The sequence below is a fragment of the Canis lupus genome, chromosome 10, assembly GCF_003254725.2.
Source record: "Canis lupus dingo isolate Sandy chromosome 10, ASM325472v2, whole genome shotgun sequence".
Classification (NCBI taxonomy): Eukaryota; Metazoa; Chordata; class Mammalia; order Carnivora; family Canidae; genus Canis; species Canis lupus.
This window is the reverse complement of record NC_064252.1, coordinates 63,401,105-63,426,362: the sequence shown is the minus strand read 5'-3', so window position 1 is coordinate 63,426,362 and position 25,258 is coordinate 63,401,105. Positions and strand designations below refer to the sequence as shown.

The 25,258-nt window shown below is 40.0% G+C and overlaps 1 long non-coding RNA gene across 2 annotated transcripts in view; it reads right to left on the bottom strand.

Annotated features, from left to right (window-relative positions):
• Positions 1-2,569: 2,569 nt before the first annotated feature.
• Positions 2,570-25,258, bottom strand: part of LOC112673375 (uncharacterized) — a 114,933-nt gene continuing 92,244 nt past the window's right edge. The window contains exons 6-8 of one of the 2 annotated variants that reach the window (XR_004819219.2): positions 7,873-7,958; positions 5,068-5,130; positions 2,570-2,692 (exon numbers count right to left, since the gene is read on the bottom strand). This is a non-coding gene — a long non-coding RNA (uncharacterized LOC112673375). The remainder of the gene's footprint in view (positions 2,693-5,067; positions 5,131-7,872; positions 7,959-25,258) is intronic. The other variant, XR_004819220.2, reaches the window with a different exon arrangement.

The window sequence follows — 25,258 nt, the reverse complement described above, 5'->3', positions numbered from 1 at the left end:
CATAATGTATTTTCATATTTGTTACTTCTTTTTTGTATTGGTTCCAATAACTTTTTTATACTACAAAACAATTTTATTTGCTAACTGTATCTTGATAAAATTGGGGGAAAGAAACCCATTTGCCTCCTGAGGAAAACCACCTATGGAGTAACTTTTTCCCTCAGTATCAACTCTGAATTTGTTCAAGTATCTAGAACCAAGTGTCACTTTATAATTACAACTTACAAGAGGCATGCTTGAAACAATAGCATACAAATGCAATCAGTGAAATCCGGATCATTTCTTTAACAGATAAATTCCAAGAGGGATAAACAAGAGAAAAAATCCTGGAGTGTTACTTCTTTTTAATTGCATTAAGCAATAGTGTGAACTTGAGCACTCCAGAGTTGATTTGTAAATATAGTCATCTTTTATTTCACTTTATTTATTTGTGAGAGAGAGTGTGTGTGCATGAGCAAGGGCGGGGGGAGGAGTAGAGGGAGAGAGAGAAGCCGACTTCCTGCTGAGCAGAGAGCCCGATATTGGGCTCCATCCCCGTACCTGAGTGGAAGGCAGACACTTAACTAAGACACCCAGGCGCTCCAATATGGTCACCTTTTGGAACAAGTAATAGAGTGTCAGCTTTGACAGTTATCCCTGAGTCTCCTCTTGGCTGCTGTCTACAAGCATCCCTAGCTCGGTCTTTTCAGTGAACTTCCAGTCACAGCAGGTTACCTCCCTCCAACCTTCCCAAGCATACTGACTCTACTGAACCGGCATAGCTGCTCCCCCAGGTTCCAATGGGAGCCTGGAAGAAGCTGTTGTTAGAGGTCATAGAGAGGCTCCAAGGCTTCAGGCTTCTGTCAAGTAGAGCTGTCGTGAGGGGCCCCTGTCGCAGCCAGAATGCCTACTTGATCCCCTTATGCTTGGGTCTCATGGTTTAACCTGTGTTGGAGAAGGCCTGCCTTGCCCCATGCCCTGATCAAGGTTCTCCTCACCTGCTACTTTACCAGCCTTTCTTCTCCTGGGGGCAGAGGGAAGGAGGTAAGACTATCCATCCTCGTTCTTGCTTGGTTTAGACCAGAACTCTTAAAACAATGTGATTCTGCAACCTAACTCTGACACTTGGTGTTCCTGAAGCCATGGTCCTGCTCCACTTTCCTGGACTCCAAGTCTTATTTCCTACAGTCACAGTGGATCTGTTGTGTCTTCCTATAGGCTTGATCATAGATTTTTCATCTGGTCCAGGTACAGGGGGCATGAGGATGGTAGTTGACCTATTTCCTGAAGTTGCTATGAGCTTTCTGATAATTCTTTCTTCCTTACACTCGGTCCCCTGTAATAGCAGCTATGGACTTTGGACATGGAGTCCTATGTCCAGCTAGGAGCAAGCTTACCTCTCCACCAATTGTCTTATTGCTTCCAGGCTGGTTCCTATATAATGCCTTTCACCTCTCACTCTAGAATCTCAGAGAAATTGCATCCTTTACTGGTTGTAAATATTTTCTGGGGAAAACATACAAAACCATTGCTTTTACTGACCTTCTTAAATTCCTAAGGATATGGCCTGCGGCAAGCTGGACCACAGTCTTCTGAGTTGGCAGGAAGGCTAATGAGCAAGAGTCAGGCAATGGCCTCTGTAAGGGACTCATGATGGGGTTTGGAGGAACTGTCTAACACGAGAGTTTAACCTGGGGTAAGTGTCCGAAGCAGGGTCTAAATGATGTAGCAAGCTCTGTTAGGGTTATGGCCTTGGTGCCAGATAAGAGCTATTCCATGGTATGATTAGACAGGGGTGAAGCAGGGCTGCCTACATGTGGCCAGGCTACAGAAGGCTCATTAATGGGAACAGGAACCAGGCCCAGGGACGTTAGGTGGTTACAGAGAGATGGAAAACCAGGACCTCACTCGCTAGCTAAGGTTCAGAGCACAGTCAGGCATTTAATGACATCTTTAACATACACATTTCAAAGCATCCGGCAAATAAATATGTGCTTGTTGCTGAAAGCAGCCTGGAGCACTAATCTATATTTTTCCCCAAAATACCTTCTTCTTGGTGATTTGTCTGCTTTGCCTTCCAATCATGACCATGATTCAGTTACTATTCAAACACTGTAACTGCCTTCAGCTTTGCCCTACATTACCTTTTACCCCACTCTGGATACAATGCTTACCTTAGGATGTTTCATGTATCCCCCAAACCATTATTTTACTCTCAAATATGGTGCTGCTTCATCCTTCCCTGTCTCACTGGCTGGCACCATCAGCCTCTATTTTCCCAAGCTAAAAGCCTGAAGTTTATAATAAACTTCTTTCACCTCTCCATCTGCATCCCTAGCTCAGTGCATATTTCATGACAGTGGCTATCCCTTCTCTATTCCACCATGACCTTGACTGTGGTAAACATCATCAGTGTTCACCAATATCCAATTCTCCTTTTCTTTCTGGGCATATAAGAGATGATACTTCCCATCCCACTTCCAGTTAACTACAGCCATATGACTAGTGTGGGCCAATGAAACATGAATACAAATTCATATCTTATTTCTGGGCTAAGGTAGTAAAAAAAAAATTTCTTAGCTCTCTTTACCTGAAACATTCCTTTTTTCCTGTTGTGTTGAATGCAGAGGTTTTGTGTTGAGATGGTAGTGTCACCAAGTCAAAGAAGCCCAGCCAACTGCATAATTGAGAAATACACTTCCATGATGAGCCACTGAAATGGATGGGGGGTCATTTGTTACCGTAGCGTGATCTATCATATTTTCCTTTCGGTCCCTTTGCTCTCATTCAAGACCTTACTCTTTCCCACCAGAACTATTAGAAACTTAAAAAAATGTCTTCCAGTCTCCAGGTTGACATCCCTCAGACCCATTCTCCAAATAGGCATCGGAGTGGTCTTTGTATAACTCAAATTCAGCCATGTATTTGAGCTACACTGTTTTATTGGCTCCCCAAGACTGACACAATGAATAGGCTGCTGATAGGACAGATCTCCGTAGGCAGCCTCATCCCCCATGTCTCTTCTTTTGCACTTTATAACCAGTTAAACTTAAGTGTCTGTTATTTTCAGAATAATCCATGCTTTATCATGCCTCTTTGCCTTCACTTATGCTGTTCCATTAATCCAAAACATTTATTTAGAAATAGGCTCCACTTAAAAACTGGAGCCCAATGTAGGGCTTGAACTCATAATTCTGAGATCAAGACCTGAACCGAGATCAAGAGTTGGACACTTAACTGACTAGGCCATCCAGGAGCCCCAATCCAAAACATCTTTATGCAGCCTTCATCTTCTTCTTTGCCTGGCTATTCCTTATTCTTCAAGACTAGGGTCTAATATCAGTTTTCTGCAAAGTGATATTACCTTCCTGAATTTACTATCTCCCTACCACACTCCCACAGTGTCATCTACACCTCATTGACTACATTATATTACATCTCTTTATAGCTCTCTCTCCCTTGTGAGAATAAAGGCTTAACTGGGTGGGTATCTGTCACATGGTAGATCCTTATTTGTAGGAAATGTGGAGGTAATGAGATTCAGTGGTGATATAGACACTCAGGCCTCATCCTTGGGCACAGAATTCCAGGATGATGGCTTGTGAAGTAGACTTGAGGGATCAACCTGAGAAGTCAATCACTCTAGTAGGTTCCAGGTCCAGCAAGAGTAGGGGATGGAGGTCATACCAAGCTTAACAAATGAATCAGGGATTATTAACCTAGATGAGATCAGTTCAGGAACTGAAAGGATATTGCGTTGAATGGGGACCATGAAGAGACACCACTTTGAGAATCTGGATAAGGTAGAAGCAGAGGAAAGATGATGGACTCTGATTTAACTTAACAAAATCACTGATACTCTTAATAGATTGGACTTAGGCAGCAACCACAGAGTTTGGCTCTCTTGAATAACTACAACAATAAATGCAAGTAGATTATCACTATTCGCGGTGCCAAGTTGCTGGGAACACTGATTTGCAAATATGAAACCATTGTTCCTAGAGAGAATGCAGGGTTAGGTACCTGTGAGCCTGTGGTCACAGTTTCTTTTTTAAATTTTTAATATGTCAATACTTTATAATATGCATATCAATTTAAAGTTAAACATTAATAGCACTATACAATCACTGAATATATTTCATAGTTTCTTGCCAAGTACTGTCTTTTTTCCTTTACTAGGATTAATAGAAATGTACATATATATGTGTATAGACATATACCTAGTCCCCATGTATTTATGTATATTTGTGTGTATATATATATATATATATATATATATATATATATATAGTATTAAAAATGGCCATGGCGGAAATAATTCTCTTTCCCTCTCAAGATCTGTCACCATTTCATCAACTTATTAATGCATAACTTTAGTATGTTCCTGTTTAAAGACACATTATTTCCTCATTTAATATATATTATGTATTTATTAACATTGAACTCTTGGCCAACAACATTGTAACTTAGTCTTTTTTTATTTTAAGATTTATTTATTTGATACAGAGAGAGAGAGCACAAGCAGGGGAAGGGAGAGAGGAAGAAGCAGGCTCCCCATTGAGCAGGGAACCAGAAGCAGGGCTCAGGGGATCAAGCCCAGGACTCTGGGATCGTGACCTAAGCAGAAGGAAGCCACTTAACCGACTGAGCCACCCAGGCGCCCCTCTAACTTATGTCTTAATCAAGCTTATCTAACACATATAGCTCTTTAAAAGGTGCTTCTTGTGTTCAGGAAGCCTGGAAAGCATCTCAGCACTGCACTTAGGAATCATTTTAAATAACAAGATCACCAGTGAAAAGCACAAAAATGTGGAAAATGTGGCACCAAATAGATTAGAAAAAAGGACATTTGTTTATAGTATGGGAACTAAAGCAAAAATGGTGTTACTTTGTTCAACTTCAGCTAGGCATGTGTATATCAGGTGACTCAAATTTTTCAGTGCTCTGCGCAGGTCTATGAATGAACATGAAAGTGCCATGGGTATTGATTTGGGGTTAAACATAAATTTTAGGATGTAAGCAAATTCATATATATAGAACCCGTAAATAATGAGAATCCACTGTAGTAACAATTTATTGAACACTTACCACCTGTCGTTAAACGAGGTACTTCACATATACACACATCGTCAAGTTTATCAGCTTTTCACTCTGCAAATGAGATGATTCAGAGTTAACAATGGTGCACATATCCTTAGGTCCATAGGCTCTCGCCACTGGGAAAAGTAAGCCCCTTATAAGATTAATGTCACACAATTTTTACACTGAGCTTACAGATACAGTAATGGGGCCAATAGTCTGAGCTCTTACACAAACTTGGAATGCAGTGCACACTTGGCTGCAGGGCTATTGACTGATTATGCTTAGAGACTTATGAGCTTGTATACTAAGGTCTGAAGAGAATCTAATAGGAAAGGAAATTTAATAGGAAAACATGACCAGCAGTTAAGAGCACAATCATCTTCCCAAGCAACATTAGGTGAAGCCAAAAATAGTCAAGTAAACAAATTCAGAGACAAATGTGTCTTTCAGGGCATTGACTGGCTGAATAGAAACCCAAGAAGCCAGCAAGCTTCAGAACATACCAAGTTTTGAAGCTTCGTGCTTGCAAAATGATGGAGTTGGCAATCGGTGCATCCACAGGCTTCGTATCTGCTGCTTGCTTTCCATTTAGGTCAGTCTGGACTCTGTTCCAAACCACAGTGTGCTCACCTTTCCTTCTTATCACAATGTCATTCTCTTCCCAACCAAATCACCACTGATTGGCAAAGCATCGTTTCATCCCACATCTTCCATTAACCTCTTTCAGACCTCCTCACCCCTCTAGATCTTCCTTGTGTTGGGGGAGGAGGTAGCCACCCAAAATTGAGCTTACTTGTCACTACCTCTGTAAAAGGGAAGTAATAATTAGTATCTCAGAACTGAGGCAGGATAGTGTGTGAGTGTGCACAGGACAGGGGCTGGCACTAAGTGGATGCTCAGCTACGTGGGGATTCAGAATCCACATTATGTTTTTTACCTTGGCTCATATAAATTAACTTTTTGTTACCCCTTCTGAGGCAACTCTTATGAAGAAAAGGATAGTAACATGAGAGACAAGGCAACAGCAAGAGAGAACATGCTTTGGGGGTGTGATTTCCACATTCTGAGTTTTATGGATGAGTGCAAGAATTTGGGGAACTAATATCATGTTGCATGATATTTCCCTGTGGCCTAAAATCTCCCTAATAATGTTTTTACCTTATTTAATAATTTTTATAAAATAAATGCATTATAAAGGGAAAAATAGGAACATACTATTAGGAGTTCTGAAAAATGAATAAATTCAGCTTCAGGAAAATCTCACGCCATCCCGCACATCTACTTACCCTTTTGTTTACTTATTGGTCAAATATTTATTAAGATATGCACCAGGAATTTTTCTACATGATGAAGTACAGTGGTAAACATGAAAGGGAAGTTCTCTATATTCATGGAACTTACTTTTTTTTTTTTTTTGTATCAGAAAACAGATCTGAGAAAACTCATGACTAGCCAGTACCAGTCCAGTCACTGGACCATGCACTGGCTTTTGAGAGTGGTCCCATGAGAGTACCTAAGTGACTGATGTAAGATCCAGTCCCTGCTTCTGAGCCTTCAGGAGGGAACAGGAAAGTGTCACACTGTACAGAGTGGGAGTGTAGAGACAGAAAAGCAAAAGTAGCTCTCTGAGTGAGCATCATCTGGTTCTAGGGCAGTGAGTGTGCCAACCTGAGGACTGAAGCTCAGGCTGGTTACTCTTTGTGAGTACAACCCCCATAAACAGAAATCTTTCTAGAAGTTATTTTTGACTGTGAAGGACAACGACATATATTTAGTCCAAAGAGATCTGAAATATAGGCCACAAGCAATTTCAAACAGTTGTCAAAGTGTGGAGATAAATTCTGAGAAAAGAGAGAGGTGGGGGTGAAAGCCTGGCTATATTTAAGGACTTCCTTAGTTTGTTTCTCAGCAGGATTCAAAAGAAAAGAGCTGGATGTTGTGAAATTTGAGCTTTCAAAAGTGCCATAGAAAACTTTTAACACTGTTAAACACTTGGAACACTCAGCCAACAAAAATAAGACATTTGCTCTTATTCTGAAATCCCAAATTAAACTAAGGTCAGAGTAACAGTTGTGTTTCATTCTAGTATGCCCTAGTGAGGAATCGAAGGAGACTCCCCGGGGACTGATAAGCTCCCTGCAACACATCGGAAGGCTAGGTTGGATAGAGAAGACATTGTATGTACAGTCAGCCCTTGAACGACAATGGGTTTGAACCACACAGGTCCACTTGTATGTGGATTTTTATTTATTTTATTTTTTTTTTATATTGTATGTGGATTTTTAATAGTATGGTACTGTAAATGCATTTTCTTTTCCTCATGATTTAATAACACTCTCTTTTCTCTTTATTGTAAGAATACAGTATGTATTATATATATGTATACATGTATGTGTTATATATGTGTGTGTGTATATATATATATAACATACAAAATATGTATTAATCAACTGTCCATGTTATCAGTAAGGCTTCTGGTTAACAGTAGGCTATTTGTAGTTAAGTTTTTGGAGAGTCAAAAGTTACACATGGATTTTTGACTGCACGGAGGGTTGGCACTCCAACCCTGGTGCTGCTCAAGGGTCAACTGTATAGACTGTGCTTTCTTCCTAAAAGTCACAATTAAAGGAATGTAGCACCTAATATAAACCATTAGAACTTGTCACAATACTTTCCATAAAGTAATGGATGGAGAGTCTCTCTTGACAATCTCCAGTGTCCCAGCCTAAAATTTGTAAAATGGAGCTCCAGAGGGACTCTTCAGAGCTCCAATAAGTGTTTACTGAAAACAATATGTAAAAACTCAACTACCTTTTCCAGGGCCTCACTTTTGAGAGTTCCTTGCAGCATCACACAGGGAGGAAGAAGGGAGCGGGAGGTGTGTGAGCGCCAGCTTCCTGAGCACAGTGGGAATAAGACCAAAAAAGAAAATGATCAAGAAACCATAAGCAGAAGGTTCTTCCCTGTCACAGCATTTTAGGATTAAAAATAAAAAGATTTACTAAAATTAGCCACAATGTAAAACCCTAAAGCAGAAAGTTTTAAATAAGGCAAATGGCCTCAAAGCTTCAGACAACTTTATCAACTTCATGCTATAAACCATCCCAAGCAAATTAATTATTCCCAGATGCTGGAGATGAAGAATGCTTGCTGAATTGTTTTGCTTCTCAAAATCTTCAGTATAAACACACATTCACAGGATTGCATTCCCTTTTTTGGCTCTCAACATGCAAGTAATTATACAGTGTGCAGGATAATGTTGGATGAGCTCTCCTTTGAATACCAAGCAAGTTCTGGGTGCTGGCAGCCTTTTGGATACTATGTCCACAAACATTTTTCTCTGACAGTCTTTAGTAACAACAAACTTGTAAACAAATTGCTTCAAGTTCATAAAAAAAAAAAAAAAAAAAGAGCTCAACAGCAGCACAAACTTCACTTCCAAGTTATTCCAAACCCCTCAAGAGCTGAAGGGGGCAAAATCCATCTTAGATATAGTGCAGCTCTTGTCTTGCATCAAGAGCAGGTTTTCTATAATCCCCATGAGAAGGGAGTCAGATATCATATCAGGAGTCTTTAAATTTTTATATTCTTTGCATTTTGCCAACATGTAAACAAAGCGGAAGAAAAACCATTGTTCATCAACTGTGTATTAAGTATATGTTTAGGATTAAAACATAGATTGTCTGATCGTGGCCAGAATAATGTGAGTAAAGGGTCATTTTTCTGTTTCACCTCCAAACTTGCACAGGACGTATGAAATGAGTCTGATGTTGGGTGAATCAGGGAGAGTTTGGGGGGGTTATCTGGGCTTCATACTTCTTGAAGTAATGAAACTCAGTGGGTTTGTGCTGGGTCTTCACATAATGAGGCAAAGGGGTGTGTGTATGTGTGTGTGCGCGCGTGGGTGGGTGGCTGCGTGGGTGGGGAAGATAAAGAAGGCACAGGGAAAACCTCAGGAACTGTTAAAGGAAAAAAAAAAAACAACTTCACATTTTCTACAGAAGGAAAGAGAAATGCTGTAGTCCTGCCAAATGCAACACGAACGAGAGGGAAAGTTCAAGGAAAGTTGATATTTAAAAATAAATAAAAGGAAATTCAATGAGAAAACAATATGCAGGTCAGGTCGAAACCCAGAGAAAAATGCTCATTCAGAACTGGGCTGTCATCCTGCTTTTCTGAAGTGAGCAGCTGCTGGGTATTGAAACCGGCCCACACAGTTGGGTCCCTGCCTCCATGGCAACCCTCCGGCTGTCTGTGCTGGAGTGGCCGAGGCACAATGGGGCAGTTCCAAGGCCCAGAAGCACTTCTGGCTACAGATTAAGGAAGTTTTTTGTTTTTTATGTGTGTTGGGAGATTTTGATTCCCGAGTTTGTGGCTGGCTATTGGAAACTTTTCCAACCTATAATAAACCCTGACCTGTGGGGCAGATTCTCATGCAAAGAGCAGCAGGGAAGGAAAGCACTGAGGTGTTCAACAGGCAGAGAACTTATTTTTAGTCTCATTTTAAATTCTCTCTTACAAATCTCTGGTAAGCTCTGGGCATTTATACCTGGTCCCTTGTATTGCAACCTTAGGATGTTCTAGAAATAATGCTTAGCTTCCTTTTTATACTTGTACCATATAAGAACATGTGGCCCTAAAAGGTCTTGTGAGTTGAAAAAGTTAGCTAATAATTAATTGAAGACTTTGGGGCAGCCCGGGTGGCCCAGCGGTTTAGCGCCTGCCTTCTGCCCAGGGTGTGATCCTAAAGACCTGGATTGAGGCCCACGTCGGGCTCCTTGTATGGAGCCTGCTGCTCCCTCTGCCTGTGTCTCTGCCTCTCTCTCTCTCTCTCTCTGTCTCTCATGAATAAATAAATAAAATCTTAAAAAAAATAATTGAGGACTTTGAAATTAAAGATACAAACTACAGGAATGCCTGGGTGGTTCAGTCAATTGAGCATCCGACTCTTGATTTCGGATCAGGTTCATCTCAGGGTGTGAGTTCAAGCCCCACGTGGAGCCCACTTAAAAGCAAACAAACAACTACAGATTATCTATTGCTATAGGCAGAGTCTCAATAATTGGCACATTCAAGTACTGAACTCACCATCTTGATTTTGTTAGTACTACAAGCTAACAAATTTATCTACCAGCTAGTTATAAAGGAAATTGCGACATAGAACCTCATAATGTAACACAATAAGTGAATAGCATAGACTGTAGAGTTAAACTGCCCGAGTTCCTATCCTGCCATTTATTTGCTGTTTAACCTCAAGCAAGTTACTTAAACTCTCTGTGACTCTATTCCCTCATCTGTAAAAGGAGGATATGAGGAGTACCTACCTGGCAAAGAATGTTTACGTTATTAAGTGCATTAGCATTTCTAAAGTACTTGGAGCTGTATTTAGTTAATGTACAAGTACTTAGAAAATAAATAAACAAATAGATAAATTTTTTAAAATTTAAAAGGACCTCTTTTAAGACTCTGGGAAATACTGCCTTTGGAATTTGGGACAGCACAGTGTATTTGTGGACTTAGGTCCCCACTCAGGAAATGTTTGACTTCTTATTTATATCCATGGCTTTTAACTCACTTGGATCCATGCTAAGGTTCTCTGACCCTGATAAAGCAGCTTGTTTATGAATTTAGCCACTTTGTGTGTGTGCGTGCAAGGACGCGCATGCAGAGGGGAGTGCTTTGAAAAATATATACTGGATCTTCTGATTCATTTGGATGCCTACGAATGCTTAAGTTTTGTTAAAAGTGCAAAGTACAGTGCTTGCTAAACTGAGCAAGCATGAGACACGGCCCTCAAACTGGAAACCTATTACTGCACCCACTTGTTCTAGTAGCAGCCAAGTCCTGCTTTTTCCCCACCTCACGGAGATGAAAAACCCAGTGCTTTTTCACCTCCATAAGAGGATGAAGTACATCATTTCACTTCATTTTTTAAAAATTTTATTTAAAAAAAAATAAAAAATAAAAAATAAAAATAAAAATTTTATTTTTGATGAGTAAAAACTATATAAAAACTATATAAAGTATAAAGTGATATTAGGTACATATATATAGTGAAATGATACCATAATCAAACTAACATACCTATCACCTCCCATAGTTACTTTTTTAGTGTGTGTGGTCGGAACACTTGAGACCTACTCTCTTAGCAAATTTCAAGTATACAATACACTATTATTGACAATAGTCACCATGCTATATATTAGGTCTCCATAACATACTCATAAGGGAAGTTTATATGTATACCTTTGATCAATATCTCCCTCTATCCCCATCCCCATTCTACTCTCTGTTACTATGTGTTGAACTTTTTTTTTTTTTTAGATTCCACATATATGTAAGATCATGCAATACTCACCTTTCCATGTCTGGCTTATTTCATTTAGTATAATGTCCTCCAGATTCATCCATGTTGTCTCAAATAACATGATATTTTTTCTTTTTAATGGCTTTTTAATGGCTGAATATTACATTATATTATATAATGTAACAATAATATAACATTGTATTATATATATAATATATATGGAATATTTTATATATATATATATATATATATATATACACACACACACACACACACACCATATTTTCATATTCATCCATCTGTCAAGAGACACATAGGTTGTTTCCATTACCTTGGCTATTGTGAATAATGCTGCAATGATCGTGGGAGTGCAGATATCTTTTTGATAACTTGTTTTCACTTCCTTTGGCTATATACCCAGAAGTAGGATTGCTGGATCATATGGTAGTTCTATTTTTCATTTTTGAGCAGTCTCTATTCTGCTTTCCACAGTGACAGAACCAATTTATATTCCCACCAGCAGTGCACAAGGATTCCCTTTTCTTCATCTCCTTGCTAGCACTTATCTCTTGTCTTTTTGATACTAGCCATTCTAACAGTGTGAGGTGATATCTCCCTGTGGTTTTGATTTGCATTTCCCTGATGATTAGTGATGTTGAGCATTTTTTCTTGTGCCGTTGGTTTTCTGTATGTGTTCTTTGGGAAAATATCTATTCTGGTCCTTCCCTATTTTTTAATTGAGTTGTTTTGTTGTTGTGAGTTGCTTATATATTTTGGATATTAATGAGATGTATCATTCCTACCACGGCTTGTTAAGGGTTTCCACTTCACCCTAGAACTCTTCCCCTGGGATTCATAAGCCTCCTCATGGGTTCAGATGCACAACTTTCATGGTGTCCATCCATCTTAGGCCATGCAATTCCTTATAAATTGTGGCATTGCTCTATCTCCTGCAGTGGGACCAAACCTGAAACTGGTCCTAAGTACAATCCTGTTCTGTTTACACTTTCTTAGCAAAATGAGAGAGGAATATCTGTCAGGTATCTATAGTTGCTGAGTGTTTTTTTAGATCTTGTTGGGATATTTGGATGTTTTTCACATAAATATATTATTTCACCAGCCAGGGGATTTATAACTTTTTGGAATCCAATATATCTGAGGCTAAGGGGTTACAGTATGTTAACCAATGTGCTCAAATTAGGTCATGTGCCTTCAGTTCTCAGTACAGGGACCAGAAGTCATTCTGGGACCTCAAGGAAAGAAATCAATGCCTAATTCAGTTTACAAAATGGCAGGATCTTATTTTCATACTTTGAAAGTTTTTTCTTTTTTTACAACTGTTCAGAGTAGGGTTACATATCTTGAGTGTAGGACTGAATACTGAAAGGACGAGGACAGAAATACACAAAATTCATTTAAGAAATTAAGGTCACCCTGCAGTTCAACACAGCTCCTATTTTCTAGGAACATACATGTACTATCAGATCAAGTATACTTTTCTATGGAAAGGTTTTTTGGGGCCAGAAGCAAAATTAGAGAAAGGCAGCGTTCTACAGGTGAAAGAAACAGAAGCTGCCACCTAGAAGTGTTTCAGACTGAGTGGAGGCTGTGACGCTTTGGGAGGACACAGATTTGAGCAAACTGACTTTATTGTTTGAGGAAGTTTAAAGGGAAATCTTTAAAAAGCAGTCTCCTTTTTCTATATCCTACTCCAAAAACTGAAGTGTCTTAAATAAGAATGTTGGCTCTGGCATTGTTCAGCTGTACTTCAAAGAGAAGGGAAATGATTAGGTCCAGCGAAAGCTGCCCTGGAGGAACAGTCGGGAGACCTGAGCCCCAGTTTCACTCTGGTCACTTGGCAGTATAGGACTGGTTACTTTTCCTCTTGCAGATACTAATAACCATGGTGCTGCTGGTGGTGGAGTAGCAGCAGCGGCAGGAGCAGCAGGAGCAGGAGCATCGGCAGTGGTCGGAGTAGCAGCAGTGGCAGCAGGAGAGTATTAGCAGTAGCAGCAACAGTAGTATTAGTAGATCAGCAGAGCAGAGCTGTAGTTGTGCTGGGAGCAGGAGTTGGAGTGGGAGTAGCAGCAGCAGTTCCCATTTATCGAAGGTCTACTATCAGGCACTCAAGTAGGAACTACACAAATGTTCTTTAAGTTCCACGGGAACCTTCCAGTGTGGGTTATGATCATCCCCACTGAACTATCGAGGAATAGGAGGAGCAAAGTCATCTTAAGTGACTTGCTTAAGGCTACTTTACAAGTCAGTGAAAAATCTGGATTTTTGAATCTGGAACGATCTGATCCCAAAGTCTTGTCCTTCTCTTGGGAAACAATGTGGTGTGTATGGGGCAGCGTTTCTCAAAGTAATGGGTCCATGAAGCACATACGATCTCGGAGACCTTCAAACTGGAGATTCCAACGCAACGGGTCTGCGGCGGTGCCTGGGTTTTGCATTCTAGCAAGTTCCCGGTGCCCCTGCTGGCTGGAGGAGGTACACTCTGATAACACTGAGTCAGGATGCATGGCCTCAGTTTACTCATCTGCAGCACAAAGGAGCCTGATAAAGTGAGTTTCAAGGTGCATTCCAGCTCTGAAATCCCAGTACTCAGGGTATACTGTAGTATTAAGAAACCAGATCACACAGGAACGACTCTTAGCTGCATGAATTTTTAAACTGGTTTCAGATGAGATTCTGGCTGTGATTTATGTATCTTTCTGCAGCATCTCTGACAGGTAGGATCAGACACCCTCACTCAAATTACATTGTTGTTAAGCTTTAGACTGAGCTAAATCTTACTGAAAGAGTTCAAAGCACTTCTTTTCATAAGCATCTTTAAAGATTATAAATGTAAAAATAGTTTCTTATGAGAAGCTTAGATGGCAGGGTTTTTCTTTTTAATAACAGAAATGAGAAGTCTCCAAAACCATAATGGTAGCACAATCCATAAAAATATGTTAATGCCTCATCTTAAAGTCTTACAGAAATTGAGGTTTTCTGAGTTAACAAAATAGACTTCATCACAGATGGTCCGAATGATAAAAGGAACCAGCACACTAGTGCAGCAAGACTCAAAACACTGCTCTTAGCTGAGCATGCTGAAAGTCTTTCAGGAAATCTTTTTACATATAACTCTGCTCAGTGTTGAAGGAAAAATGGTTTTGATTGGCAAGGGTACTTCATATGCTTTAAGCAAAGCTCAGGGCCATAGGATGTGCAAGTTTTATGAAGAAGCCATTTCTATTTAAAATGGATGCCCCTGTGAAGATGCATTTCGTCATCATCTTGTACTTAACACAGGATAATGGCACCAAGGAAAGTGATCTCTGCTCTCTCCTAAGAGCTATGGTCCAGATCACCGAGAGAGATGCCACAAACTCCTTTTCCTGAACTCAAACGAGGGCAGGAGTAGGGCACAGGCCATTGTCTATGAGTCTCTGTTGAGAAAGAATTTCCCGATAGTGAAGACTGCTAGAAACTGACATCGGAACCCTTTATCAAGCGCTTTGGAAATCAGATATAAAGACAGATCCATCTAGAATGGCATAAGTACGTCTGTGTCTAAAGAAAGATACCTTTGAAATCAGGGAAGATCGGATGTTTTTTATGGTCCTCAAGGATAGTCCACCTGTATTTAGCCAATTTTTAATCATCCATGGCAGTGATGGTCAGACTTTTTAAAGAGGCAGAGCCACTCTTTTCTAAATAATTTCTTATGAAGAATCCCAAAACGTAAGATAGATGAATACAGAGCTACTCCATTCAAAGCTAGGAAAGAAGGGTTGCCCTTAGACTCTGCTTTGGTCACCATAGGTTGTGTTCCAGCTTTCTATTGATGCTTAACACACCACTTCAGAACTTAGTGGCTCAAAACAGAATTTCATTAACTCATAGTTTTGTGGGTTGACAAGACTCCACTGGGAAGTTCTTGCTTGGGGACTCTCATGTAGTTACAGTCACAAAGTCCTCTGAAGGCTCTGCTGGGATGGACGTCCAAGGTGGCTCCTTGGCTCTGATGTCCAGAGCTTCAGTGCTCCCTGGCTTCTTTCTGTCCCTACGTAGCCTTTCACCCTAAGAGTATTTTAGTGTGGTTTGGGATTCTTGTCATCATCCTGGGTCATCACACTTCTTACATAGCAGCTGGCTTCTAAGAGGCAGGATTCAAAACTGCCAGGCCAATTAATGGCAAAGCCCAGAACTGGCACAACATCACTTCCACTTATTCCACCGTATTCCACTATATTCTATTGTGAAAGCAGTCATGGGGCCTTTCCAGGTTCAAAGGGGTAGAGAAATAGTGATCTCTTGATGGGAAAGGAGCAATGTCACATATAGAAGAACGTGTGGGGTGGGACATATTGTTGCAGCCATCTTTGGAAACTGCCATCTGCCATAGTCAGTAAGCCCTATGGTAATAAGGATCTGAGATGATAAGGAGAATCAAAATTTACAAATAATCTTAGTGTCTTTTTTCTTTGAGCAGAGTTGATACACAATATTACATTAGTTTCAGGTGTACAACATAGTGATTCAACAACTTTATACCTTATGTTGTGCTCACCACAGGTGCAGGTGCCATCTGTCACCGTATCGCACTATTATGGTACCATTGACATAGTTCCTATGCTGTACCTTTTATTCAATCCTAATGTCTCCTTAAAAATCCCTTCTTAGAATTTTAATTGTGATCTTGTGCAAAGTTGAAAATAGTAAGTTTAGTTTTATTTCTGGGTCTTCTTTACTGGCAGAGATATTAATGTTACATCCTATTGGAAAGTGCTACGAGTTGCTACTTATTTGGGGAGAGAGGTGTGAGTAAGAGAAGGTAAGGATGCAAATGGTGTTAAAACATGGCCAAATCCTCCCCCTTATATCCATGTCACAGAAAGTGACTAGAACAGACACAACGTGGCCCCAGAACACTCAGGTTAGAGAGACGGAAAACTGCAGCAACCTGTAGCCATTCCTGCTGCTCAGTAAAGCAGACAGCCAGCGTTTTGCAAGAAAGCAAACCTGCTATAGAAAAAAAATGGTAAAAACTGCACTTTGAGAAATACATAAGCAAAGCCTATAAACCTGACACTAGAAATAAGGGCCCTGAAAAGAGAAATAGAATCATAGCCCAGGAAGCTAAGACAAAGAGATTTCTAGAGCCTAGAAGAAACAGAATAGTTCTTGGGCCACACTAATTAGGAGTTCCCCCTACTTCCTTAGCAAGAAAGGGACGTAGCAGAATCCATAATAAATGATGCATTAAAAGCAAAATATTCTTCATCATCTATGACAAAACACTTAAATATCAAAATTCTCATTTCAGAACAAAAATTCAGTTATTCTCAACAAATCCATTGGTTGCCTTCCTAAATTCCAAAATTTAAGTGCCCTTCCAGGTTTTAGTTATTTAATACCTGAACTGAAGGCACAGTAGTTGCATATTAGGGTCAAAATTCTTGTGCCCAAAATGGCAAAAAAAAAAAAAAATTTCACAATTATTCCTTCCCAAGGTTTATCTATGTCTGGATGTGCCACATGTTGCATTAACCTGTCCACAAAGATGGTGGGAAAGAGTCCAGCAGGGTCTGATGCTCAGTTTGGGTTCTGTGAATTAGAGCACCAGCTGGAGCAGCTAGTTTGAACCTATCTGAAGGCCAAGTATGGATTAGAAAACCAGGTTCAACATATCTTATTACCTAGGGAAATTACCTCCTGGAAATCGCAGTCTTTTATTGCCAGCGCAGGACTTTCAGAGAATAGTTCTCCAAGAGATGAAGTCTAGTCAGTCTTGGTGAAATTACATTGTAAGTTTGGCCTGATTCTAAACTTTTAAAAACAACTCCAGTAGTCATGAAATACCAAGTAGCTGTGTGTGTGTGTGTGTCTGTGTGTGTATGGAGGGGGCAGTGAGTGGTGAGCTACTGGTGAGAAGGGTACCAGTGGTCCCCAAGAGAAGAAGGAAGAAAGCTGTTGAGCTTTGAAAAATAATCCCCATGAGTACTTTTTTTTGTTGCTGGTATGTAGGAGTTTTACACATAAAACTTATTTTGGGGGACCACCTGGGGGGTGCAGTTGGTTAAGTGTTGGACTCTTGGTTTCAGCTCAGGTCGTAATCTCAGGGTTGTGAGATTGAGCCCTGCATGGGGCTCTGTGCTCAGCACAGAGTCTGCTTGAGATTTTTCTCTCCCTCTCCATCTGCCCCTACCACTCATGCTCGCTCTCTCAAATAAATAAATCTTTTTTAAAAAATTCTTATTTTTATTAATAAAATATTTTATTTATTTATTTATTTATTTATTTCTGAGAGACACACAGAGAGAGGCAGAGACACAGGCAGAGGGAGAAGCAGGCTCCCTGCAGGGAGCCCGATGTGGGACTCAACCTGGAATCCCAGGATCACTCCCTGAGCTGAAGGCAGACACTCAACCACTGAGCCGCCCAGTAGCCCCTGATTTTTGAATTTGATACCAGTCTTTTTTTTTTTATTTTTATTTATTTATGATAGTCACACAGAGAGAGAGAGAGAGGCAGAGACACAGGCAGAGGGAGAAGCAGGCTCCATGCACCGGGAGCCCGACGTGGGATTCGATCCCGGGTCTCCAGGATCGCGCCCTGGGCCAAAGGCAGGAGCCAAACCGCTGCGCCACCCAGGGATCCCCTGATACCAGTCTTCCGTGATGAATTTATTGCAATATGAGTCTTCATGATCAGTCTTCTGCTTCCTCACTTCCAGTTTTTCTCACTAACGTTTACCTTCCCAATCCCCAGGACATCTGAAGGTATGTGGAATAATACTCATGTCCTCAAATATTGTATACTCTTTTACAACTTTATGTCTCTGTGCCTGGAGTGTTCTTTCTTCTTTTCTTTTCCTTCCTTCCCTCCTTCCTTCCTTCCTTCCTTCCTTTATGATAACCAGGCAAACATTTACTATTCATCTTTTAAACTCAAATACCACCCCTATGAAATCTTGTCTTACCTTAAACCTTATCCCTACCCCCTTCCAGGGATAATTGACCATTCTTTTTATTAAAGAGCCTGTTTCCTTCTACTAGGAAGTAAGCACCCTGGGGGGCAGCTCCATGGATCCTGTTAGAGACCTAGGATGTCTCAGTGTTTCATTCAATTTTTTTAAGAATTCTCAGTACCTTCCATTAACTTCCACTTTTGTGCTCAAAGTTAGCCAAAGGAAATTTCTATTATGTATAATCACGGAACCCTAATGGTGGCAGAAATATACAGAAATTCAACCAATTGTCTGAGTGGAAGGGACTCAGGAAGCTTAGAGCACAGAGAAAGGAAACCCAGAGTCAGAAATTGGCAGTGTTTGTCTAGCACTCATCAGAGGGTGGGCCTCCTCTGGGAACCCCCTGAAGCTGGTTACTAGAAAGATATTCTGTACTGTGGGTCAAGGATAATTCTTCAGACCTCATCATGACCTGGAGAATATTGCCCAAACCATCCTTCACATTTTTCTCTGATTCCATGCTTACTAGCCAACCTTATAATCATAAATTCAATTTTCAGGGTATTATGAAATCAGGAAGGAAATAACTTTGGTAATGGAAGGGAAGATTTCCCAATGTAAGTGAATAACATCTATAAGTGAATGTTATATGACCGTCTCTTGACAGTTTGGACAGCCCAAATCAGTTGTCTCAGTCTGATGAACTACAGAGCCCTAGAGAAATTGAGTTTCTTAACCTATAAGACCAAGCCAAGCCTGAGGTGACCTCACCAAGGTAGTGCCACTCTGTGAGGCTTAACTGGGATTCCGCTGCTTTTCCAGGCTATATTCCTCCTTCCTACCATACTTCATTTCACTACAATAATCAATAATATACCAGTGGTTCGTAAATCTCCAAGGTCCACATTCTTTGCTATACGTAGGTTTACACAGTAAGCAAAACCGAATTTATTCTAATCATCAGCTATAAGCAGAAAGGTAAGCGAGCAAGGTTTAGTCATACCTTTGTATGATAAAAGGATTTGTTAAGAAAACTAATGATGTAGAGCAGCAGTCGCTGTTTTATCTGTGACATATAAGAATGGTGTTGGCGTGGGCAACACAGTCCCACGTGCAGTTCCTGACCTCATCTCCATAACCCCACCCTTGCTTTTCTCTCAAGAGAGCATTTTGAGATGCAAATGTATGACCATGATATTATTGTGATAACCTTACATCATCTCTGGCTTATTTTTAAAAAGTCAGTCACTTGTAACTTTCATGCTTCTTCTATGATTGGTATTAGGCTGCGGGCAACACATCAGTGTGTCCTGTTGAGACCTGCTGATGTAAATATTAGAGGGAAATTAAGTTGCTTAGAAAACTGTTTCAGTGCTTGTAGAATTAACATGCCAGTTTCACTCTTTCTTCTCGGTTCCAGCAGGAGGGTTAGAACCACAATTTCGCAGTACCGAGAACTTCAACTGAAGTAATAACCACGTACAATGGAAACCAAGAAATCACCTCTATTACATCTGGAAGTTGTTTGTCTCGTGCTCATCTCACAAATTTGGGCAGACCTTCCCAATTAGAATAAATAAGCAAGATTTTTCTGAATACTAAAGGTGTCGAGAAAGCTCAAGTCACCTGACACTGGTGCACTTTTCATTCTGAGATCCTTGATCCGGGCCCCTCACATCCACAGTGCTTACTCCCTGGCTGCAGGTTCTTCAGGCCACTTGGGGATTCATCGAGTACTTGACCTGCAATTTTTTACCTCTACAATGATAGACCTATCTGCAGAACTTACAAAAGCAAACGATACTTAATAAGAGGTCACAACCACATGTTTTTCATGTCAATGTCATACAAAGCATTGAATTAGGCCCTACATTTTAGAGTCCTAGGCTGTACTGTTTATACCTTGCACTGCTGGTTTGGGTACCGCAGAGTCTTTTTAAAAACGCAGCCGTGAGCCTACATCCTGCATGCATGGAATTGCCTAGGAACAGAGCAATGAATTAAAGATGGCACAGCTCCCTTTGCTTAACATTTCCTATTTTTCGGGGGTTTGTTTTGCAACTTTAATATTATTAATCTACACAACCTTTTACTTTTCATTCAGAATTTATATCAGAATCAAGCTAATAAATTAAAGATGAGTTAGTTCATTGTTGGGTGGTTTAACATAGACCTAGTATGTTAATCCTGATGTGCTTGTTACTAGGGTTTTAAAATTTTTATTATTATTATTTTTCTGCCTCGTAGCTGTGGTTAGGCAGCAGCAATAAATCAGAACAAAGGAATGAAGGTATTGGGGCTTTAGGGAAAACATGTATTAGAAAAAATTGGTTTGGCACTAAGGGCTGTATTGCATTAAGATGGATTTTAGAGATATAGAAGTAAGAGAATGTAGACAAATAAATTGTATAAATAATCTGAGAAATAGCACGTCTGTACAGACCCCGAGTAACCCTGTAAGCTACCATCAACGGGACTTCCTAATTCCTGTTCAAACAGACCAAACAGGTACACTCTACTTAAATAAATAGCCAGGAGAAATGGGCACATGGCTAATGCTAAGGAAAGTGGGAGGAACAGATAAAGCTCTTTAGAATAGCCCAAAGGATTGGAATAATAGAAGTCCGTGTAGGAGTCTGACATAGCATCTTCTGTGAATAGGGCTTTATTGCCACTCCAGGCACTGATATTGCAAACACATGCTAAGACAACCAGAAACCGGGAGCCTCACAGTGAAACCCATGCCTGAGAAGGCAGTTCTCTGCAGTAGGTAATTCACGTTGGCAGCCTGAATGCAGAGGAGACAGGGAGGAACATTTAGATAAGGCCCAGCATATGAATAAAAGATACGGTGTGGAAGGTGGGGTTGATTGTTACTGGATAGGACCATTCCAGGGCGAAAGAAGGTGAAAGGAGGCCAGGAAGTACAGCAAGAAGAGGAGCAAAAGGGGCTTTTCCTAGTAGCCTAACTAGTACCTGAATTAAGAGACCCACCTGTTCTGGAACGGATTTTATTCTCAACTAAAGCATAAAAGCTCTTGTGGATACAGAGCCACACCGTGTTTAAAGCCCTGGCTTTGCCTTTGTGGCTCACACATATCTGTTTTGTCTCTGGGTCTTTAATCTAAGTAGGTCCAGGCATACATCAGTCACTGTGCAGGGAGCAGACCTGGTCCCCATTCTTATCTTTGAGTTTCACCGAGACCCCTTTCCCACTTGTTCACTGGTCCAGCTATTCCCTGGCCCAGTGTCCCGTCCCCTGGATCCACTTCAGGCTGTCCTCCACATTGAACCCCTCTACTGCACCTTACTGACCTTTCTTTATCCTTTTTTATTCATTTTCCCTCAGTTTTCACAGTAAGGTATATTTGACAGGATGTGACTGCTAAACCACCAGCAATTATCTCCAAGATAACAGTAATCATAATAACAACACCCATGCTATCCTATACGGCCTGGCTGAGTTTTATACACGGTCATAAAAAATGGGTATATTTCTTTGGCTTCCTGGATTTGCAGTAGCTGAGAGCCCCGATTCAAGTATAAGTTACCACTTTTTCAAGGCCTTTCCTTCCCCTCTCTTTCAAATAAGAACAATATATGGACTAGGACATCTGGGTGGCTCAGTGGTTGAGCATCTGCCTTCGGCTCAGGGTATGATCCCCAGGTCCTTGGGATCAAGTTCCACATCAGTCTCCCTGCATGGAGCCTGCTTCTCCCTCTGCCTATGTTTCTGCCTCTCTCTGTATGCCTCTCATGAATAAATAAATAAAATCTTTAAAAAAAAGAATAATACATGGATCCTGATTTCAAGGGACTCACAAACTACTATAAATGATTAAATATGAATGTTGAAAGTTCAATGACAGGAAAGGAGCAAATAATTGTTGGGGAAAAAACAGCGAAAAAGTCGCAACTCAGTACACAGTTAGTTGGCAAATTAAAGGGTGCTAACTGGTACAAAAATTCAAAAGCAGAAGAGGAAGATTACTTTGAGCTTGAGGTCAAGGAGACCTGCCAGGCTTATTTGTCAGGGCAAGTTGAAGGTTTAGACTGAAGCTCTTGTGGAATCTCCAAGGTTCTAGAGGAGGCAGGGGATGAAAAAGAGAGGGCATCTCACAGTTTGAGTGCCAATGAGTAGCTGACAAGAAATGACATGGACAGATCAATCTCCCCTTCCCTGAACTTTGGCTGCAGTCTTTTACAAACACTCCTGTGAAGACATGTGTGCCTATGATCTTGGTGCACCTCAAAACTTGACAATGTGTTTCCTAGGAAAGCCTGTGAAATATGAATTGACGAGAAAATTTCATCTGCAGGTCAGCACACACAGCCTAAGAAGTTTTTGCTCTTCAACCAGCCTAAAGCTAAAACCAGGCTATTTTCACTCTTTGGTTAGCTAAATTCATTTTAATACTGCACCGTCAGTATTTTATTTATTTGTCTGGATGCCACATTTCCTCTCCCAAATCTCTCTTGCATAAATGATTTACTATTTGTTCCTAAAGCTGAAGATTCCATGCCTTGTCTCTTTTTTTTTCTGATAAGAGGATATTGCAGCAGCTTTCCTTTTATGTTGCTGATGGTTTTTATTTTGTTAATTCAAAGTTCAGCAAAGTAACTAGTTTAGTACGGCACAGAAAACCAAGAGGTTCAGCCCTCGAAATGACTAAGACAGTAAATCTTCACTGGCCCATTATCACATACAACTCTGTTGAATTTGCTTTCCTAAAAAAGTAAGTTAGTAAAGTATGGTTCTTAAAATAGGTTTTACATTTTCTTAACTCTCTAAACTAAGCATCTTTAACTACAGGACACTTAAGGTCCTTAAGATAAAGTTATGAAAAAACAGTTTTACAATGGAAACCCATAAATCTTGGGGAGGGGGGGAAGGGAGCAATTCTTTCTGAGTATACCCTCCTTAGGTCTTCACATAGAAATGTAGAGTGCTTTACATTTAAGATGGGGATTACACGGTTTAAATGTTTTTTCCTCCAATTTCTTTTAAGGCAGCACTTGAGGTGTTAATTTACAATAGGAAAGTTATATGTTATAGTTCTTTAGGGTGGTGGTCACTAGACTAAGCTAAAAGATTTAAAATAAAAGCATCAGCAAACAAACTGACAAAATTAATTCATCAGGTCAGTGTTGAACTACTGTCTAAACTCTAATTTTACAAAATGCAAGTCAACAGAAAGTCTTTTTTCATACTAAAAAGGCTGCAAGCAAAGTAGAGGCCTGATTCCCAATTTTCTTCCCTTGGGATTTGGGGACTAAATTGGTTATAGAACCCCACATGGCTCTCAGAACCCTTCACAGTTTCTTAAATTGCCTTATTCTTTCTAGCCTATAGTCCCACCCTGGACAGTAACAAATACTCTATGCATTTCAGGAAAGACGAGGAATAAAAAAGCATCAACCTAGTGGTTAGGTACCAATGGAGTCAGTGCATTAAATGCAAGGACAGGAAGTGGCAAAAACCTGCTCAGATGTTTTTGTGATGCTTTATAAGCGGGTTTCTCCAGTTTTAAATTGGTTATATTTCTATTCGGGAACTTTGGTTTATATTTAGGTATGGGTTTTTTCACTCACAGAAAATTATGGAATAATTCACAGTCTAAAATAAAATGCACACAATTCATTATATCAAACATTATATGCAATATATTAAGAAAAAAGGCATGGATTTGAAATTCTCATCAATAAATATAGTCTTCATTTACTAATATGTGAGTAAATTAGACTTAAAATCAAATAAAACAAAATAAAGTGTACCCTTTAGTACATCTCTTTTAAAAACTGGCAGATCAAGTCAATGAAAACAAATGAGGATACAGAGAATGGATTAACACAGTTACAAACTAAACCTTATAGACGTACAGGAATTCATACCAAATACACAGAAAATAAAGATATTTTTCCCAAAAGCCCATGGAGCTATTATAAAAAGCAGTCATGTATTAGGCCACAAAAACAGGTCCCATAACATTTCTGAAGTTGAAACCATAGATGTTACATTCTCTGACCATATTGCAATACACATACCAGACACACAATAGCCCTGAGTCCAGACATTTGGAAATTTTAAAATAGGCTTCTAAGTGACCCTTGGGTTAACAAGAAAGAAACATGATGAAATCACAGAACCTTTCGAAATCAATGACTACGACAGCTTCACACATCAAAAGTTATGAAAGTTAGAGATGTGATATGAGAAGCTGCTGTTGAGAACTTTGAAGATAGAGCAAGAGAACCATGAGTCAAGAAGTGCCGTGGCCTAGAAACTAGGAACGACCTTTAGCTTACAGCCAAAAAACAAATGGGGACCTTAGTCCTACAAACATAAGAACTGAATTCTGCAATAGTATGAGTGAGCACGAAACACATTCTCCCCTGGAGCCTCCAGAAAGGAATGCAGCCCTACAGATATCTTGATTTTTAACTCAGTGAGACCAGTGTCAGACTTCTAACGTACAGAATTGTAAAATAGTAAATTTGTGCTGTTTTAAACCAATATGTTTGTGGTGATTCGTTATGGCAATGATAGAAAACTAATATAGATTTGGTACCTGAAGTGAGGGGCTGCTGTAACAAATACCTAACTGTGTGGAAGAGGCTTTGCAATGGGGTGGTAGGCAGAAGCTGGAAGAATGTCGGGAAGCATGATAGAAAAAGTCTAGATTGCATTGAACAGACAACAGAAATATGTGCTTTAAGAAATTGTATCCTTCAGTTATATGGAAAGCAGAATTTATAAATGATGAAACTGGGCAGTTAGCTGAGACTTCCAAGCAAGTATTGAAGGTGTAAATGGGTTTCTTCTAGTTGCTTATAGTAAAATGTGAGAGGAAAGAAAGAAATTGAGTCAAGGACCGGTAAGCAATTAGGATTCAGGATTTAATGTTTGGGAAATTCTCCTCCTACTCAGA